This window comes from Triturus cristatus, chromosome 9 (assembly GCF_964204655.1).
Source record: "Triturus cristatus chromosome 9, aTriCri1.1, whole genome shotgun sequence".
Lineage (NCBI taxonomy): Eukaryota > Metazoa > Chordata > Amphibia > Caudata > Salamandridae > Triturus > Triturus cristatus.
In genome coordinates this window covers 140497532-140517224 of record NC_140592.1, presented here as the reverse complement: position 1 = coordinate 140517224, position 19693 = coordinate 140497532, and the positions used below count along the sequence as shown (strand labels likewise).

General features: G+C 47.8%; 1 pseudogene; it reads left to right on the top strand.

Moving 5' to 3' along the window:
* LOC146797531 (uncharacterized) overlaps positions 1-18327 on the top strand; it is a 193301-nt pseudogene extending 174974 nt beyond the window's left edge.
* Positions 18328-19693: the final 1366 nt, after the last annotated feature.

The following is a 19693-nucleotide window of genomic DNA, read 5'->3' as shown; positions in this document are numbered from 1 at the left end:
TTTATAATAAACAACAAAAACATATTTTTAGTTTTACATATAAATATTTAAATTAAAAAATGTCAAACATTTAAAAATTAGAAGTAAAAAAAATAAAATTTGCAAAAAATATTATTTACAGAAACTTATGCAACAAATGTCCCCCCCTTTCCCCCCAATAAACCCTAATCCTGTTGAGAATTTTATTAAACATATTTTTATTTTAAAATGTTACAATGAATACATTTTAATATTTTATACAATAAACACTGAAATAATTCCTTAAAGTAAATATACAAAAACATTAAACTATTTAAATAATTAAATAATCAAAATAAGGATTGAAACTATCAACTATTTAACACAAATATCACCAAAAATGATATTATATACAATGATATTTTAATAAACAATATATTTTACAATGGTGTTAAAAATAACACTAAAAAAATATACTTACTTTTGATATTTATGTTCACAAAATCTTTCATACGATGATATTCCTGCTGCCATACATTTTTTATCGCAATTTTTTGGGGGGTTTTCTTTCCAAACTCCTGGTGAGGTTTAACTATCTTTGAAAGGGGGGAGCAGAGAGTGCTGTGAGTGGTGATTCAAAAACTAGTTGCAAGAGTAAGAAGGTTACTGAAATGTTGGTCTCCACAATGAGGTTCCTTCTATTCTTGAATGTGGCTGGCAGCATCTTGTAATCTGTAGATGTTGTATGTTGTTTTGTTAGTGGAGCAGTCCAAGGCGAAGAGGGAGCCTAGGGTGTGGGGTTGCAGGGTTAATGTGTGTCATGTTTGGGAGATTCTGAGACATGTGTAACATGTTTACCAATTCCCTTCCATTCAACTTTCTCCGATGTGGATGGTGGATGGTAGAAATGCATCCATAAGGTACCAGTAGTAACTTTACAGTAATCATTTCTGTTGTAGAAGGCTCCACATCCCTCACTTGCGGGGTGGAGATTTGTAAATCCTAATACTAAGGGCAGAGTTACATCTAGAATTTGTGAATAACATCTGGGTGGAGTTCTCCATTTGGGTTAAGGTGAAAATGTATGTGTGCAGAGATCTCCCCACATACATTTCCATTTGGGAATTGGGCGCTAACGTTTTCAAGGTTTCATTGATGCAGGTCTGTTCTCCCCAAGAGATAGACCGTAGTGCCTCGCCTTTCAGTTGTTGGTCACTAGTAAATGGCCAATATCATTGGCAGCAGGGCAGGCCCTTGGCAAATTGGTTGATAGAACTCTTCTTTGCATAGTCTGAGCTAATTCATACTTGATGTGTGTGGCTCGTGATAAAGGATTGGAGTGCACAGTGGCGCCTGGCACTTCTGTCCATTCCAGCAGCCAACTCACAAGAATCAATACATTTTCTTTCATTTGCAATGTTAGTAGCCAAGCACCCAGAAAAAATAACTCTTATTTTGTGATTGCTCTCTTCACCTGTTTCTCCTTACCAAAAGTACCTTGAAGATATTGATTTTATTGATTATATATATTCAGCCACAGGTGATATTGGCAATGCAGATCTTTTATCACCAGACTACTGAGAGACAAACATCCCATGCCTCTGTGCTTTTTCAGCATGATAGAAAGCTCTACATCAGTTCCTCTTGCTGGAACATGCCTGTGTGTTTGTCCCTGGGCATCCCTGCCCTTAACCCCTAACTAAAACCTGCTGCTACATGTAATTAATGTGGTTATTAGTTGAGCGGGTAGGTACACACCTTAGGTAGTAACCACAATCCTTGTTAGGGTGAATCACTAATGTAAGTAAGGTAACCTGAGCTCAAACCCCTGGTAGCTATGACACAGAGCAGACAGGCTTAACTTAGAGGCAGTATGTACAGAATTTCTGCAGTATATAAACAATAAAGAAAAGCCAAAATGCAAAAGAGAGAAGAAAAAAAAGAGCAGAATTGAATAAACACAATGACACCAAAATGACAAAAATCCAATAAGGGGAACTAGAGATATGATTTTTTTAAAGCACCAAGAAGGACAAAGTACTAATGATAGTCAATAGTCGCTGTAGCCTGGGACCCAGGAGCAATTTGACATTGACCATGATGGAGCACAGATTGGATACACCAACCAGGTTTGTCCTGGTCAAAGATTTTACCTTCTGACTTTAGTCCACAAAGTCCCAATTAATCACAGGAGTACACTTCTAAAGCCCCCCATGTTCCCTGGGGAGACACTTGTAGACTCTTAGGGTGGAAGGCAGAGGTCAGTCCAGGTACAGTTACTACTGGAGAAGTGTGGCTCACTGGTTAGAGAAAGCATACCCTGAAGCAGAGGTCAGACCTGGGACCAGGGTTCAATTCCCGACGTGGCAGGGTCTGAGCCCAAGTATCCACGGACTCGATAATTCTCACTTCGGTGCTGTAGGACTTGGCCCTTTTTCCCTCATTTGTTTTCGTTTTTAGTGTTGCTGCAGATTCAGGGAGCCATTTTATCTACCCCTGAAACTTCTGTCTGAGGGCCTGGAGCACAAAATGGTGGCCACCTGTGACATCACCAGCATCCACTGGAACCTACCAGCACCTTCCAGAACATTCCAGAACTCTGTGACAGTTGGAGGCGGTTTGGAATGTTGGGGAGTTAAGAGAGAGAGTTGGCAGTTGGAGCTGGCAGTTGGCACCTGACTGGTGAAGAGAGAGCAGCACAGCAGTGAAGGAGGAAGGAGTGAAGCAGCAGGGGTGGAAACTTGTGCCTGGAGTGGGGTCCATAAACCCACCCTTGATACTTGTCCCTACTGATGGATCCCAGCCTATAGCCCTGTGTGGGAAGAAGACAGAAAAACTCAACCTAAGGACCTGGACAGCAGGAACAGGCCTTAGAAGCAGAAAGCAGCAAGATCCTGACCTGGAAACTGGTTTCCCTGGAGTCCGGCGTCGAGTAGCCTGAGACCTGGAGCCCGAGGTGGAGAAGCGGCGCTGACTGAAGTAGCAGACGTCGTACCCGGAGCCGCCTGAGGTCGTGAGAGGGCGCCGACGGGGGTCGTGAGGAATACCAGAGGTCGAGGAGGAAGTGAACCGAGGTCGAGTGAGCGGCGTCATCGGAGGAGTGAAGTCCGCCCTCCGGAGTCGTCGGAGACCGAGGTAGAGGAGCACCGGAGGTCGGGAGTGAGGATCGCACTCCGGAGTCGCCCGGAACCTGAGAGGAGGAGCACCGGAGGTCGGGGGTGAGGATCGCACCCCGGAGTCGCCGGAAGTCGACATCGAGGCCAGGCCGGCCGACGTCATCGGAGCCGAGAGCGCCATCGGACCGGAGCCGCCCGAAGTCGACACCGAGTAGAGACTGCCCGACGCCGTCGAATCGGAGGTCGAGATCCAACCGAGGCCGCCGACATCGGACCGGAACCGCCTACCGGCGTCGTCAAAGAACTGACATTGTGCCGAGGCCGCCGAGACCGAACCGGAACCGCCTCACGGCGTCGACACGACTCCAGCGGCGTCGGAACATCAGAAAAAGGGCAGTAAGTGGAGTAGAGGGCGCCTAAGGCCCTGTGGAGACCTGAGAGACTGCTCTAAGGGGCTAGGGAGGTGCTGGAACCAACCTGACTGTGCCAGGGGTGAACTGGGACTAACTTAGAGAGGTTGTGTGGAGAGAGAAAGCCAGGGCACTGGTATTCCCCCCTTTGATCTACCTCAGTTTAGGCCTCAGCCTTGTCCCAGCCAGGGAGTAGCCCCCCCCTCAAGCCTTCCACAACCCTACAAGCTGTGCCTGGGCCAAATCAGCCCTTAGGAATTGAAAAGTCATCTGATTACATGAGTATTGCTGTATACTTTTAATTATTTATTGGGGGCACTGTATTTATTGAGTTTTTACCTATTTATTGCTTCACTATATTTATAGGTCCACAGGACTTGATGGTGTACAATATTTATTGGTACAGTATTTATTGCCTCAAAATATTTAATTGCCTGTATTACCTGCACTGATATTTATGTCCCTTGTATTTATGATCACCCCTATTTATTGAATTTTCAGATAATATTTATTTGACCTGCACTATTTAAAATTTGTATATTGTGATTGACTTATTTATTTTCCCAATCAGCAACTAAGAGAAAAAAAGATAAAGAAAGAATATTTTCATAATTTTTACGGTGTAGAGTCGTTTTTGGAACGGATGCACGCATGGTTATTGTATGGGTATATTGTATGCTTAGCACTGTGCCTGTTTCCTGACCACTCGAGCCAAGCTACCACAGTGTGTTCGGGGAGTCCACCACCACCCTGCGGAGTGGGAGTGGGCTGTTTCCAACATAAATTGGTGTTCAGTGGTGGGATAGAGCTGTGCCTACGTATACTCAACAATAACTGTGGGTAGTCCATAGGCCTACACCGGGAGTTTTCTCAAAGCGGCCTTCCTAATTGTGGGTTTTTGTTTTTTCCAAATTTACTCTGGTGGTGGGAGGAGGTATTATTAAAGGTACCCCCCTGCATTGTTACTGCACAAAACCTGTCCTCTGACCTGAGTGGGCGAGATGGAGTTTGTACTAGAAAATCTAGAAACGTACACTGTGGCCCAACTCAGGGAGTTTTGCCAGCGAGAGGGGGTGTACTGTCCCCCAGGAGCAAAGAAGGGTGCACTCCAAACCAGCTTAAGGGCTTGGGGGGAGGCACGCAGAGAAAGCAAGGCTGAGGAGGAGGACCGGGATAGAGAGCCTGACACCGAGGGGGCTGAGATGTACCAACCGGAGGTGGGGAACCTGTCAGCGGGGCCCAGGACACTTTCCAGGAAGGGCAGCAGTGCCTCTAGCGGTGGCTTGTCTAAAGTGGAGTTAACAGACCGGAGGGAGAAAAGACAGCTCACATGGGACTTAGCAAGGCTGGAGAAAGAGATGGAGGAGAGAAGGATGGCGCACGAGCTTCAGATGAGGGAGTTGGAGCTGCGTGCCCTCCAAATGAGTGTGTCCAGCGAGGACACTGGTGGCAGCATACCGGAAGCTCCACAGGAGCTAGAAGTTTATTTACCCCAGGATGACATCACCAGGGTGTCTGAGGAGGCATTGGGGTGGGAACCTGAAGGGGGTAGTGCAGGGATCTCTCAACCCAGCGAGGTGAGAGAAGTGGCAGATAGCCCAGCTAGGTCCCAGGGAGAGAGGGTTGTAGGGCCTCACGACCTATCTGTAGGAAGGCGTGAGACGGGGAGGTGTCCCGAGGTGCCCCAACCGAAGTCTCAGGGCCTGGAGAGTTCCACCAGGGAGCCCCAGGTTGGGAGCCTAGGCTGTCCCGATGTGCCCTCCAGTGCAGGGGAGCCCCTAGTGTCAGGAGGACCCAGGGCAACTGTAACCAGCGCGCCTGAGGTTCTGGGGTTAGCCCAGTTTCAGGGTTTAGGTCCTGGGCTGGGATGCCAGGCTCAGGGGTTGCCTGACCTGGCGGGTGGGGCCTCTGTTAACCGGGTCCCCCCGAAATTGACTTCCAGGGGTACTTTTCCCGTTAGGAGGGTGCTGAAATCTGGAAGGGGATGCAGAGGGAGGAAGGTCTCGCCTCGGGCACCGACTCAGCCTAAGGGTTTAGACCCTAGGTTGAAGGATCAGTTGAGGGGTCAAGGCCCTAGACTGAGGAGGAAGTGTGGGTCTGAGGGTGCCTCGCAGGGTAGGGTGAGGAACCCCAGAAGGAGAGTTAGGGGGAGGAGAGCCTCGCCCCTGAAGGCTGGTCAGCCTAAGGGTGTGAACCCCAGGAGGAAGGTCCAGAGGCAGTTTAGGACTGCAAGGAGGAGGACCGGAGTGGTCAACGGGCACTACAGGCCTGGGGCTACTGCCCCCCACTCCGCGAGATCACCCGGGCCAGAGACATCTGGACGGCCCAGGGGCCGGTCCTGGCCACAACTAGCTAGGGAGCCCCAGTGGGGTGGTTTTGTTGGACCAGGGAGGTTCGTTAGGGAACCATTGGGTTCCAGAGCGGAGGAGAACTTGCGGGTGCTCCTGCCGTTGCGGGCCTGCGTCCACCTTTTCTCGCCCCAAGCAGGGAAGACCATCAAGGCATTGATCGGTCTACCCTGGCTTTTGGCTGGAAGGGGGTTGTGTAGGACTTGGCCCTTTTTCCCTCATTTGTTTTCGTTTTTAGTGTTGCTGCAGATTCAGGGAGCCATTTTATCTACCCCTGAAACTTCTGTCTGAGGGCCTGGAGCACAAAATGGTGGCCACCTGTGACATCACCAGCATCCACTGGAACCTACCAGCACCTTCCAGAACATTCCAGAACTCTGTGACAGTTGGAGGCGGTTTGGAATGTTGGGGAGTTAAGAGAGAGAGTTGGCAGTTGGAGCTGGCAGTTGGCACCTGACTGGTGAAGAGAGAGCAGCACAGCAGTGAAGGAGGAAGGAGTGAAGCAGCAGGGGTGGAAACTTGTGCCTGGAGTGGGGTCCATAAACCCACCCTTGATACTTGTCCCTACTGATGGATCCCAGCCTATAGCCCTGTGTGGGAAGAAGACAGAAAAACTCAACCTAAGGACCTGGACAGCAGGAACAGGCCTTAGAAGCAGAAAGCAGCAAGATCCTGACCTGGAAACTGGTTTCCCTGGAGTCCGGCGTCGAGTAGCCTGAGACCTGGAGCCCGAGGTGGAGAAGCGGCGCTGACTGAAGTAGCAGACGTCGTACCCGGAGCCGCCTGAGGTCGTGAGAGGGCGCCGACGGGGGTCGTGAGGAATACCAGAGGTCGAGGAGGAAGTGAACCGAGGTCGAGTGAGCGGCGTCATCGGAGGAGTGAAGTCCGCCCTCCGGAGTCGTCGGAGACCGAGGTAGAGGAGCACCGGAGGTCGGGAGTGAGGATCGCACTCCGGAGTCGCCCGGAACCTGAGAGGAGGAGCACCGGAGGTCGGGGGTGAGGATCGCACCCCGGAGTCGCCGGAAGTCGACATCGAGGCCAGGCCGGCCGACGTCATCGGAGCCGAGAGCGCCATCGGACCGGAGCCGCCCGAAGTCGACACCGAGTAGAGACTGCCCGACGCCGTCGAATCGGAGGTCGAGATCGAACCGAGGCCGCCGACATCGGACCGGAACCGCCTACCGGCGTCGTCAAAGAACTGACATTGTGCCGAGGCCGCCGAGACCGAACCGGAACCGCCTCACGGCGTCGACACGACTCCAGCGGCGTCGGAACATCAGAAAAAGGGCAGTAAGTGGAGTAGAGGGCGCCTAAGGCCCTGTGGAGACCTGAGAGACTGCTCTAAGGGGCTAGGGAGGTGCTGGAACCAACCTGACTGTGCCAGGGGTGAACTGGGACTAACTTAGAGAGGTTGTGTGGAGAGAGAAAGCCAGGGCACTGGTATTCCCCCCTTTGATCTACCTCAGTTTAGGCCTCAGCCTTGTCCCAGCCAGGGAGTAGCCCCCCCCTCAAGCCTTCCACAACCCTACAAGCTGTGCCTGGGCCAAATCAGCCCTTAGGAATTGAAAAGTCATCTGATTACATGAGTATTGCTGTATACTTTTAATTATTTATTGGGGGCACTGTATTTATTGAGTTTTTACCTATTTATTGCTTCACTATATTTATAGGTCCACAGGACTTGATGGTGTACAATATTTATTGGTACAGTATTTATTGCCTCAAAATATTTAATTGCCTGTATTACCTGCACTGATATTTATGTCCCTTGTATTTATGATCACCCCTATTTATTGAATTTTCAGATAATATTTATTTGACCTGCACTATTTAAAATTTGTATATTGTGATTGACTTATTTATTTTCCCAATCAGCAACTAAGAGAAAAAAAGATAAAGAAAGAATATTTTCATAATTTTTACGGTGTAGAGTCGTTTTTGGAACGGATGCACGCATGGTTATTGTATGGGTATATTGTATGCTTAGCACTGTGCCTGTTTCCTGACCACTCGAGCCAAGCTACCACAGTGTGTTCGGGGAGTCCACCACCACCCTGCGGAGTGGGAGTGGGCTGTTTCCAACAGGTGCCTACTCGAATCATGGGTTCACACTCTGCAACTCTGGGCAATAGCTTGCTTAATCTCCACTACGCCCCCCCCCCCCCCGCGGCGGGATGCCTGGCTTTCACCTTGGGGATGCCCAGTACGGGTTATCTCACAGGGAAAAAGCCAGGACGGGTTCCCAATGCAAGCGCCGAGATGCCCAAGGGTAAGTCGAGCGCTATATAAGAACACACATACATACATACATACATACATACATACATACATACTGATAAGCAGGGCATTTGCAGGAAAGGCCTCTTGTAGCTTGCTGTATCCCTGTTACTTAAACAGGAAGTCAGCCTTATGGCCCATGAACTCCACTTCTTTGTCCTGGGTACAAGAGGGAGAGCAGGTCCAGTCCTTTAGGGTTCTTCTTAGGGTTCAGACAGGAGGTTCAGTCCTCTTCTGATCTTCCACAGGTCCAGGACTGTTCTGAAGTGGGTGCCTGGAATGACTCATTTATGTCTGCTATGAGCAGGTGGGTGGGAATGATCCCTGGGGATGCCCTAACCAATGGGGTAAAAGGTTCCCAGGGCTACACCCACCCACTGTGGGCATTTGTAAGATGGCTGAATTCTTCTGCCATGCTAAACTTGTGCTCGGAGGGCTTGGCATGTGTGGGGAGTTTACTATGGTAATTCTAGTGTCCTGCCACATGTAACAATAAAATCCAGTAGTTCCTGTTTTTTTCCATTTAAATCTGTTTTTTAACATACTGTAATTTTGGTGATTCAATGGCTCGCAATACCATAACATGAATATCATTTTAGTTCCGTTAAACAGTTATTCAGTAAACAAAGCTTCCGAAAACTGTAAAGTATGAAACATTGAATAATGTATCATGAAAAAAGTGTAATTTGTGGTCCTAAAGCAATTGCAAAACGGCAGTGGCACACAGACCATCTCTCTATAAATGAGTCTTTCCATAGGTATATTCCAGTTGTCATCACATTGCCCAGTCAAATAATATGTGCAAATACAATCTAACTGCCGATGGTAATAACCTTTTGAACATGAAACGGACCCACACCCAGTCTGTGTATTCGTGAAATAGTGGGCTATTACCACATGTTCAATGTAGTGATAAAGGTGCAAGTGCACAGGAACACCATGATTTAAACAGTGAAGAAGCAGCAGGCTATGCAATTCTGTGTAGGAAACCGTTAATTTGCTGTGTCACATGAATCTCAGGCGGTAAGGTCACTGTAAATAGTCTGGGGGTGGAGGGTTCGTTTGAGAATCAACGAGTATAGTGTCCCAGTTGCCGGCAAAGGGGTATTTACATAACCCTAGCGTGTCTTCCCTATGCAGTGCAACGCTTTTTGCTTGAGCCCAAGCTATCATCGAGCAATCCCATGTCATGAGCGTGGGGGATTTCTACTTATGTGTAATTGTCTAATAAGTAACCTAAGTCAAGAAACTGGTCTGTGTTTTTTGTCATAGTAGCGTGAACCTAGTATACAGATCTCACAGGTACCCGGCACAGGCACAGGGCGCTCGGTGCAATGCGCCAAGCGAGTGTTAACCCCCTGCTAAGAGGAATTTGAAGAGGGGCAGGCCTCAGCAGATGAACAATGTCAGCGTCAACGAGATCACATCTTGGACAGGCTGCGTCAATTTGCTGAAAATATTGATGAATCTTCTGTGGGATGAGATAAGCCCTGAGTGGGAGCAGTTGCTGCCAGACATCATTGCCAACGGGGAGGGCAATAGGATGATGGCTAGGGCCAGCTTACACAAAAGCAATCGCGCAGCATGTGCAGCTGAGTGGCCAAGTAATGAGGGAGGATAGCTCACCCCCGCAGGCCAACGACAAAGGTAACAAGTACCAGAGGGTCAGAATGAACCACGTAGGAATCATCCAATATTGGCAGAGCAGGGAGGCACCAGAGTGCACCAGAATTGTGTGCAGCTGGGGCATAGGCAGTTCTTAGGGAGGAAGTGCAGTTTTAATCGATGAAGTGGCTAGCGCCTGAGTACCTGGCTACAGGAGATGTAGACAAGACGTATGTCGACAGGGCAAGCTTGCCCATCGCATATGTCCCAGCACTGATTAACGTGCATGTCATGTACCTTAGTATAGTAGAGGTGTTGCAGGGCCCAATTTGGGGGGCAACGGAAGGCGAGCGTTCTAACTCCCTAGGCCACACAGACAGCTTGGGCAGCACAGCAGAGGCGACCTGGTGAGCACCACAGTGCAGCTCCCCTCCCAGGCTGCGGAGAGCTCAGACAGAGGGGCCACTGAGCACATCGGCCTTGCCCAAGGTAATCAACAGTGTGGTGGTGGCAGGCAGTCCGCGGCGTTACAGGTCCGTGAGGTCCCACCAGCTCCCGGGGGAGGAGGGGAGGGTGAACAAGCAAACTAGCACCCCAAGGACAGAAATATCCAACAACGCGGCACAGGAGCAGGGGGACAGCAGTCATGTTTGAGTGTCCCGTAACACCTCTGGTGCGTCCACCAAATCTCCAGCCACACACACTATTAATTTTGGTGGGCGCACTGGCCAAGGGCACCAACTGACAGCCTACTGCTCCACTGCTGGGTGGATGCTCAGTTCCAGATGGGGCCCCAGAATCAACAAATCTGGCCAGGTTCTGCTCTGATGAGGGGAGGGTTGCTTGTTATCTGGGTTGAGGGTGGCCCTAGTACGTGCAACATAACACTGATGGGCCGTTGCCAGTACACACAGAGAACGGGGGTGCATGACCTCCCGCTAATAGTTGTTACAGAGCCCTAGGGTAAAAATACGCCGGGAGCGGGGGAGTATAACCCCCTACCTGATACTGGTGTGGTTAAGTCTGGGTGACCGGGGAGATGTACTCGGCTCCGCTGTCGGAAGCCTGGGCGGGCGATGAGCCTGAAAAGCAGTCAAATCAGCTCCCACGCCATCCGCAGGGTAGGCATACCCTGGCACCATCACTGAATGCAGGCAATGCACCGGATACATTGAGGATGAGAAGGATTTGGGGCATCTTGTCCCTCGAAGCCACGCCCTTTTAGGCAGTTCCTGTTTCAGCAACCAAACAGTGGATACGCACACATTTTTGGGGTATTCTGTTTTCCTCATTTGAAGTGTGCATCACATGTTATATGTAAACCCATGTGACCTGTGAAAACAGGCTGCGATGATGTCATGTCCACTGTGATTAGGGCCTGACTGATGGGGGCAAAAAAGGGCTCTTCGCTAGTGTCACCTAACTTTTGCCTTTGACAGGGGAGGGCTCTTTGAAGTGCACCTCAAGTGTTAATGAAATATGCCAGCAGACCTGTCAAGCATGTATTGACACTCCAGCAGGATCTACATTGTATTCTAGAAGATAGTGGTCCCTACTGAACAATCAATCCATAAAATTATATCCAAATGGCACTCAAAGTAAAAAATAAATAAATAAATAATTAAAAACAGAGAAGAAGTGGGTGCTTATTTCAAGAATGTGCTTGGTGCTATCTTATAAATGATATACACAAGTGATAAATCATGATCAGTTGGTGTAGCAATTGAACAAGAATAGAGTAGGACAAGAATCGCACAGCCCGTGAAAGGAATAGAGTTCATAGGGTCCCTGTTTGAAGTCAACAACATTTTGATCCCCGTAAGTATCTCTGGATCATCATCAGGACTTGAGAGGATAGAGGCGCCTGAAGAAATAACAATAATTGAATGTCTCCTACTTCCTTAGTGGCTTGAGCATATCAGACTTGGAGCGGGACCATAGAGCCCAGAGCATATAATGCCAGGTAGTGGTTGTTAGACGTCTTTTACTCTCAGGAAGGTGGGTGCCAAACACACTTGGAGGGCAAGGAGCAAATGGTGCCATAAGAATAATTGGTGGAGCGGCCAGATTCGAATCCAAGAAAACACACGTCTTGTCAAGCAGACCGCCTATTCCCCACTCGGCCGCTGCCTTTCTGGGCTTTGCTTAATTCCTGACTGCCTGCCCAACAGTCACTTTACAGGCTGCTCTATTGATTATTATTTTGGCATCTGGTCCATTAGTTTAGGATATGCTACCTCAGGAAGCCCACATGTTGGTGTTCTCAAAGTATCCTCACCAGTCTCAGTAAACATGTTCTCAAAAAACTTTCCAAGCAGAAAGGGGAATTATTAAAACGTATCTGAAGCGACTCGGCTACCATAGCAAGTGAGAGTGCAACTGAGGATATCCTGAAAACATGGTCATCTCTTCTCCAGCAATCTCACAGAAAATGCAATGGCCTTTGTCAGAATCCCATTCAGAGGACCACGGGGCATGCAGGAGCTACTGGGCACAACGTGGAGGTGGAGGACTGAAGTATTTTAATCCTTATGCCCCAGGGCCTAACCTATTATGGATCCCAAGCAACTGGGCCAATTATTCCTTCAGCACTAGACTCTCAGGAATAGTGTGGTCCGAGCAGTCCGATGCTTCCCGAGAGGAGGTGCACACGGACCCACCAATCAAAATACACTCAGGAGCAGCAATAAATTATTGTCCAGCCAAATACTCACTGTTAGGATAAAAGACGTATTTTATTTCACCGCTAATAACACTAAGAAAAATACGACATTCAGGAACAGCTACACGGTCTACACTAATGTTTTGAAGGCAGTTGCCAGTGACCAACTCCCTCTTTGCTCTAGTGATAGTGGTTATTTACCATTCACTATTGGCAACATCCAGGGTAACCCCATCTGGTTATCTGGGTCTCAAGAGTCCACTGCAAATCTGTATTAACGTCAAGAGTGCTCCAGCACCAAAGAGCTAAATAGCATGCAAGATCCCCCAGGGCTGACTGGACCAAAATCTGTCTTAGCTCCACCTGCAGGATTGGAGCTACTGGAGTTCCTGAGTGTGCCCCCTCCGTGGGCGCTAGAGTGGCAGTGGCTGGTTAAGGTGAGTTCAGTGCATGGGGCCTATATGGGCTGCAATCGTCGGTCCTCGAGTTTCTCACACATGGTTGTGTAACCGCAGCGACTGGAGGTTCTTCGTGGCTTCTTCTGGCAGGGCAAGCCTTCGTGTCCATCCCAGGATGGAGCGGGGAGGTAGTACAAAGGCCCTGATGGTGATCCTTTGTCCTGGTGTAGGTGTTCAGGGGTCCCCAAGGTGGCCTCATCATTCTGCCGGAAATCATCCTGACCAGATCACACCTCTTAATTGTCCCAGTAACTCCCTCTGGAATACAGGGTCACAAGGCTCCAACCTGATTGACACCTCCACAGTGGCACCTCCTAGCATACTGGGTTGCTGGTTCACCAGTGCAAAAGGGCTACATGCCACTCGGCACTGCAATCTGTCCACGGTGGCCCTTCTGTCACACAGGGCTGCTGGTCCCTCACTGCGTATGGGCTACATCCTGATCGGCACAACGATGTCCATGGCTTACTTCACGGCAGCCCTCCTCTGACTTATGAGAGTTGTCGACTTTTTCCTGTACATGGACAACAACCCGATAAGTGCAGTAGCCATCTCCTTACACCTCGTAAAAGGAGTACAATCAACAGGTTTCCCAGCTGGACCTCTCTCCCTCCAACACTCTCCTCTTCCGTACATGGCACACTGGTCTTGGCAAGGAGGTAGGTGCTGTTACTCTAGGTTCCAGGGTAGGTGGTCTCAGATTAGCTTCTCCTCCTCACGCAACCCGAATGGCTCCTTCAGAGGTGGCAATTTTTGTGGTCTTAAGCTCCCCTTCTTAAAGGCCATTTCCCGGCACCAAATGTGATTAGAGTCTGTGTGTTTGAAGTTTATGTTGGGGGTTTACTTCCTTTTCCTCAAAGTTCTTTTTATTGAGCATTTTTTGAGAACAAAGACTTACAGTATGGTACATTACATCTGTCCCATTAGCCATGTTGAAGCCATTGTGAAATTACAGTTGCCTTTCGGTCTGAGAAGTAACCATACATATATCCACACGTTCAGTGCTAAACTTTCTGGTAAAAGAGAAATAACTGTCTGAAAACCCCAAGATACGTCCTTTCGAATAGCTCACTCCTCTGCCCTCTCTTCCTCTTGAAAGCACAGCAGGAGTGACTCCAAAGCTGATAACCCCACAACACCGGCAACTGGAGTGACTACTGTTCACACCTAGATAATATAGATGTCAGCCACAGTGATATGTGTTTCAAAAGGTTAGCCCGGAGCCTCATATCAGCCCCATCTCCTTCCTGAAATGTGCCCAAGCCACTTTCTTGTGACCTCACTCTGAATCAAAGAGAACCATTTGAAGTGTACTGGGGGAGCCTGGCTCTCCCTTCTCCAGTGGGTCACATCTTGCTTATAAGAATGCAGCAATGCTCAAATCTGTCTGGTGGGTTCCTCTACATCCTCTCCTCATGTTTCAGCATGCAGCCCTGGGTCTCCCCAAAATGGAACGCATAGTCCTCCATGTATTGTACCCTCTACAGGCACATGTACACCTAGCACTTGTATTCCACATACACATGCTGCACAGTACCTTATCCTTCATGTACTGCACCGCTTAGAGGCACACATGCACCCTGCACACATATTCATCATACACACACACCACTACATCCTTTTTGTATTGTACCACTCACAGGCACACATACACCCAGCAGATGCATTTAACATGCACGCACAGAACGAATCTTTCATGTATTGTTCCATGTACAGCGGCAAATACCCCCAGCAAATCCATTTAACATGCATGGACTTCACAATACTGCTTTATCTCTGTATTGTACCCTGCCCAGGCACACATACACCACTCATGCGCTACACAGCACTCTACACCAAACCAATGTAGGCCAATGGGTGAGTTAAGCGCACAGCAGTGGAACTTTAAATGAGTGAGCCCGTCGGCATCACTCCAGTGACACAGGTTAACAAGCATTGGCATAGCCAATAGGTCTAGCTTTTGGGACCTTCTAAGTATTTAGTTATGCAGCACAATATCCTTGGTGCAACCACATCAACTGTTGCGTGGCTAAACACTTATAAGGTCCCAAAGGCGAGACCTATTGGCTATGCCAATGCTTGGTGTGGTTGTGTGTGTGGTTGTGTGTGTGGTTATGTGTGGTTGTGTGTGTGTATGTGGTTGTGAGTGTGTGGTTGTGGGTGTGGGTGAGGTTGTGGGTGTGGTTGTGGGTGTGTGTGTGTGTGGATGTGTGGTTGGGTATGGTTGTGCGTGTGTGGTTGTGTATGTGTGTGATTGTGTGTGTGTGGTTGTGTGTGGTTATGTGTGTGTGGTTGTGTGTGTGGTGTTGTGTGTGTGGTTGTATGTGTGGTTGTATGTGTGGTTGTGTGTGTGGTTGTGGTTGTGTGTGTGTGTGTGGTTGTGTGTGTGTGTGGTTGTGTGTGTGTGGTTGTGTGTGTGGTGTGTGGCTGTGTGTGGTTGTGTGTGTGGTTGTGGTTGTGTGTGTGGTTGTGTGTAGTTATGTGTGTGTTTTTGTGTGTGTGTGTGTGTGGTTGTGTGTGTGGTTGTGGTTGGGTGGCTGTGTGTGTGGTTGTGGTTGTGTGTGGGTGCAGTTGTGGGTGTGGGTGTGTGTGTGTGGATGTGTGGTTGGGTGTAGTTGTGTGTGTGGTTGTGGTTGTGTGTGTGTGGTTGTGTGTGTGTGGTTGTGTGTATGGTTGTGGTTGTGTGTGTGTGTGGTTGTGTGTGTGGTTGTGTGTGTGGTTGTGTGTGGTTTGTGTGTGTGGTTGTGTGTGGTTTGTGTGTTTGTGTGTGTGGTTGTGTTGTGTGGCTTTGTGTGTGGTTGTGTGTGTGGTTGTGTGTGTGGTTGTGTGTGTGGTTGTGTGTGGTTGTGTGTGTGTGGTTATGTGTGTGTGGTTGTGCGTGGTTTTGCGTGGTTGTGTGTTTGGTTGTGTGTGGTTGTGTGTGTGTGGTTGTGTGTGTGTGGTTGTGTGTGTGGTTTTGTGTGTGTGGTTTTGTGTGTGGTTGTGTGTCTGTGTGGTTGTGGGTGTGTGTGGTTGTGGGTGTGTGTGGTTGTGTGTGTGGTTGTGTTTGTGGTTGTGTGTGGTTGTGTGTGTTGTGTGTGTGGTTGTGTGTGTGGTTGTGTGTGTGCGGTTGGGTGTGGTTGTGTGTATGGTTGTGGTTGGGTGTGTGTGTGTGGTTGTGTGTGTGGTTGTGCGTGCGGCTGTATGTGGTTTTGTGTGTGTGGTTGTGGTTGTGTGTGTGGTTGTGTGTGTGTGTGGCTGTGTGTGTTGTGTGGTTGTGTGTGTGTGGTTGTATGTGTGGTTGTGTGTGTGGTTGTGTGTAGTTGTGTGTGTGGTTGTGTGTGTGTGTGGTTGTGTGTATGGTTGTGGTTGTGTGTGTGGTTGTGTGTGTGGTTGTGTGTGGTTTGTGTGTGTGGTTGTGTGTGTGGTTGTATGTGTGGTTGTGTGTGTGCGGTTGTGTGTGGTTGTGTGTGTGTATGTGGTTGCGTGTATGGTTGTGGTTGTGTGTGGTTGGGTGTGTGGTTGTGTGTGTGGTTGGGTGTGTGGTTGGGTGTGTGGTTGTGTGTGTGGTTGTGTGTGCACGGTTGTGTGTGTGGTTGTGTGTGTGGTTGTGTGTGTGTGGTTGTGTGTGTGGTTGTGTGTGTGTGGTTGTGTGTGTGTGGTTGTGTGTGGTTGTGTGTGTGTGGTTGTGTGTGCGGGTGTGTGTGTGGTTGTGTGTGTGTAGTTGTGGTTGTGTGTGTGTGGTTGTGAATGTGGTTGTGTGGTTGGGTGAGGTTGTGATTGTGTGTGTGTGGTTGTTGGTGTGGTTGTGTGGGTGTGGTTGTGTGTGGTTGTGTGTGTGGTTGGGTGTGGTTGTGTGGTTAGGTGTGTGTGTGGTTGTGTGTGTGGTTGTGTGTGTGGTTGTGGTTGTGTGTGTGTGGATGTGTGTGTGATTGTATGTGTGGTTGTGGGTGTGGTTGTGTGTGTGGTTGTGGGTGTAGTTGTGTGTGTGGTTGTGATTGTGTGTGTGTGCTTGTATGTGTGGTTGTGGTTGTGTGTGTGTGGTTGTGGGTGTGGTTGTGTGTGTGGTTGTGTGTGTGGTTGGGTGTGGTTGTGTGTGTGGTTGTGTGTGGTTGTGTGTGGTTGTGTGTGTGGTTGTGTGTGTGTGGTTGTATGTGTGGTTGTGGGTGTGGTTGCGTGTGGTTGTGTGTGTGTGTTGTGGTGTGTGGTTGTGGGTGTATGTGTATGTGTGGTTGTGTGTATGTGTGTGGTTGTGTGTGTGGTTGTATGTGTGGTTGTGTGTGGTTGTGAGTGTGTGTGGTTGTGTGTGTGTGGTTGTGTGTGTGACAGTAATACTAAAAGCATATCAAAATAAAGGAACACAAACATCGAGTTTGTGGAAAGAGAAAGCACATTGTAAGTCAAACGGGCGCAGCAAAGCATTAACACAACATCATGTTCTTTGATGTTTGATGTTCTTTGAACGAGAACTTCAAAGGGGTGCCGTGATAGTGATCACGGGCAAAAGTGAAAGTGATCGCAGGCGCTTAATGAGCATGATGAGGTTTGCCATATGGTGCTTCTGCTCCTAAGCGCGCGCCCGCGCACATGCACTGTAGCTCTAGGCTGGCCATGGTAGCATTTTCTGAGCCCTCACTAAAAGTCTCGCCAGTCCAGCGCATGTGCTGGGTCAGGCAAGACCTAAAAACGACCTGTTCGCCTCAGATCACTACACTGCATGCTGCCACCATGAATAATAAAGTTTGCCTGTGACAACAAAAATCAGCATTAAGTATCTAGCCATCAGAACAGTTTGGGCGCGCAGGATAGGGGTACACATCCATTACGGTGAGGAGGACTTTTCAGTCCCAACAGCCTCCAAACTCTGTCTTGCATGGCAGTCCAACTCTAAGCAAAGTATGTTCTTACTGAATTAGTCAGATTACAATTATTTTTCTCATTGTTTCAAAATCCTTTTTTGACTTTTTATAGGACACAGAAAAGCTGATAAGTGAGCTGACTTCAACGACTGAAGACATTGCGACTATGATAGACACCATTGGGGAGAGTTTATTGAATGAAATACGGCATAGAATCGCTTCGCTTAAGGTTAAATTACACAATGAACACTCCATAAAACTTGGAAAACTGACATCTATAGCTAAGGAACTTCAAGCTCCAAGACAACTTTATTTACAAATGAAAACCCTATTAGAACATCATTCAAATTCAGTGGAGTTTCTTAAGGAAGAAAAGAAATTAAGGATTGAAATTGAAAAACTTAAAAGTCACCACTTTGTACCTGACATTCCTCCTAGGGAGAATATATCAATTAACCAATATTTTGAGGAGTTGATAAAAGGACTGCACATGAAGGATTTCGTGTCCTCTAAATCAGATAGACTACTTGCAAGAACATGTGAAATATTAGGGGCATGGAGATCCGATGGCAGTCAACCAGCTACTTCACTGGATGTACTGGATGAAACTTTCTCCAGAATTATTGTGGGCTTATGTTGGAAATCAAACGATTAAGAAGATTATTTTAGGAGAGCACCATCTCCATCCTGTAATTAATCTGTCAATAACAATCTCTCTTCAAAGGAAATTTAGGATGTGATAGTAAACATCCCTGATATTGTAAGGGTCAAATGACTATATCTCCAAAAACGATTGTGTTGATCTAGATTTTAGTCATATATCCAGGAATGTATTGGACTAAGTACTTTATTAAAGCATGACTCATGCATGTATAACTTGAAGCACAGCTGCAATACAGTGCCACAAGCAAAATTGTATGTGGGTACATTTTACATCTGTCAGCAAATAAATATATATAGATTACACATTACACCTGATAAGCGTTTGAGTTTCATTAATTTGATTTGCCTTTTTCCTACCACTGCCTTCTATACTACAATGCCTAGTTGTTAGTTGTTTAGAAATAGTAAATAATGTAAGTCCTAAGGAACCGGAGCTTCACCAAGTAACAGAATGTCTTGCAATCACACTTTAAACAACAGTGATAGCCTCTTCAGCACACATGAAATAAAACTGGAACTGTGCCCCAACAGAAACGCAAATAATTAACAGTTTCACTCTACTTGTAGTGACTGTAAAGCTGAGGCCTCTGTGTTGTAGCCTACTGCAGAATTGACTTATCAACCACTGGGCTCTTTTAGCGTAGTGGTGGGCTTTACATGTGCAACAGGATACCGCTCCCTACCCTCCCTTCTAGGGTTGTAGGTTCTGATTTCTTTAAAATGTGGGTCAGGCAATTCATTCCATTGTCTGCCTAGGGTTGGTATCAGATTTCCAAGCAATAACCAAATCTCCAGCTTACCATTTAAACTTGGGAGAGTAAGGAAAGGCATTGCATCAACACAATAATAAACAAGCATTTGCAATGCAATAGGTCTAGAGTTTGAGCTATTGGCATTGTAAATGATAAGGCCTTTTATTCATATGTTTTGAAAACCTGCAAGTGGTGCGTAAACTCTGCTTGCAGGTTTTCTAAACACATAAATAAAAGGCATTGTCATTTACAATGGCAATAGCTCAACCTTTTGCAAATATGAGACTTTTGTGGGACCTGCGCTTTAGCTGTAAACATCGTACATTAAAGCGCGGGTGCTGCGATTGCTTAAAAAGTAAAGAAATAGAAAAACCTTTTTACTTCTGAAGCAATCGCGGCACCCGCGATTTAGCCTAAGATGTTTAAAGCTTAAGAGTGTCCTGCCATTGTAACAAAAAGTAAATAAATGTAAGAAAAAAAAGGCACGTAGCTACGTTCGGCGATCGTAACAATCATTAGGAAAGGGCGGCTGCCATTATTAGTGCTGAGGCATGCAGATCTGTTAAATTACAAAAAAATGTCAAACGTTGCAGGGATTCATGTCCT